We start from the raw sequence: 1,933 nt of genomic DNA on the forward strand, positions 1-1,933 counted from the left end.
CTACTGAAAATCAGAAGACTTGTTCATTCCCATTTGTGGCGAACATTAAAAGCTATCTACTAGGAAGTTATTAAATTCTAGACCTAACCATTTTTTTCTATGGTTTTTCCATTTCGAAAATTTAACAACTCTTCACGCCAAGTTTTAATACGAAAATCTCACTTTAACCATTATTTTTAAATCGCCTTCAATAAACCACACAAGACTTAGTGGGTCCACCAAGCATCAATCTTCTAAAAATAGCTTATTTCTATTATTGTAATATTTTCCTTTCAACTGCTTTTCGGTGTAATATTCCAAAAATAATTTCTTTGATTTCCCCAATGTTTAATTTCCATTAGTTACCTGCCGTTATGGTACTGCTATTTCTATCTTATACCAAAATAAATAGTATAGCCGTAAAAAAGAAAATGCCAATTTAGAGAAGGCGAAAAACAACAACAAAAAAATAACAAATGGTCCACCAAAAAAACTCCAATGAATTATGATTTGTGGTTTGTCAACATCACACCTGTGGTCTAGATTGGCCATAAACGAATATTTCGCCGCCCTCATCCATAATGGCCATCGTTATGTTGAATGTTCGCTCGATTGCCACAAATGCCTTCCGGTGGTGTCATTTTATATTTGAAACATTAATGATGTTCGGTAGTGTGGGGAGCATCGATGTTGGAGATAGTGATGGTAGGTGGCCGGCCAACCAGCCAATCATCCACCCATCGACCCGGAAGTCTCAGTTACATTACACAGAGTGTAACAGAAGTAATCATCGAAATTATTTTTCAAATTTATATCAATATTATTTCATCAGAGATATACACAATAAGTTTTTTTTTCATCTATACCGAAGTAAACAACAACAATTGCTTTTGTAATTGCAAAATAAAAATGGTAATAGATATTTTGGAATGATAGGTTATGTAATTTGTAGCAATTTGATTTGATGATATCTCAAGGAATAGGAATGGTTTTAGAAAAAAATATGTATTTTTTTGAAGATGAAAGGGAAGATTCTAAAATTTAGAAATTTTGCACCCGTAGGTGCCAATAGGGATTTTAGGAGAATTTCCATTATAGGAGTACACAAGTACTAAAAATTGTAGGTTCGGATAGGCACTAGAGATCTAACCCAATTGGTAATATATTTGTTCATATATTGGCTATAATTTGTTAGATTGAGTTCTCTAATCATTATAAAACCAGTGATCGGAGCATTATAGTCGGACGGTGCCGGCCATAAGATATCCTACACAACTACCACGGAACTGTAACTTCTGTGGATTTTTATTCCGAGCCTGGGCAATTGCAGTTTCAACCTCTTGCCCCATTAGAGGTCAACAGCACCTGTTAATTACACTGACATATATTGCGAATGTTACTAATATTCAGTATAGTCCTTCTAATTACTTGTCCTTATTTCCTTCACCGTGGGAATCCAAATCAAAAGCATAAAAAATTAAGTTTTAGGTCCACTTCATCCCAAAATTATTATCTGATCATCACAAAAAATTATAGGAGTTGTCCTTGACCATAACTTGAAACTCATGGAACATTTCAAAGCGTTCAGCGCTACATTTCCGTCAGTGTGTTACTAAATAATATCTGACGGTAACTATCTGAGGGTAACTCCCACATCCGAGTACATACCACAATATAATTGGTATCACATTAAAGGCCAACCACTCCTTCGGCCCATAATTGTGGCGTCTTGAGCGACCAAAAAACAGTTAAGTATTTGGTATATTTCATCGCCTAAATATTAACCGATCTTTAAAACAATAGAGGTTTTCATTGGGCAGTACCCATCCTACATGCAAACTTTCGTGAAGATTGGTCCATAACTGTAACCTGCATCGTGTTTACAAATTATAATTGACAGATTGAGGGACGGATGGACACGCATGTCTAGACCGACTCAGCAAGTCAAGATATC

The sequence above is a fragment of the Musca vetustissima genome, unplaced genomic scaffold (genome assembly GCF_032173495.1).
Source record: "Musca vetustissima isolate MV318-11 ecotype Yass unplaced genomic scaffold, APGP_CSIRO_Mvet_v1 utg27210, whole genome shotgun sequence".
Taxonomy (NCBI): domain Eukaryota; kingdom Metazoa; phylum Arthropoda; class Insecta; order Diptera; family Muscidae; genus Musca; species Musca vetustissima.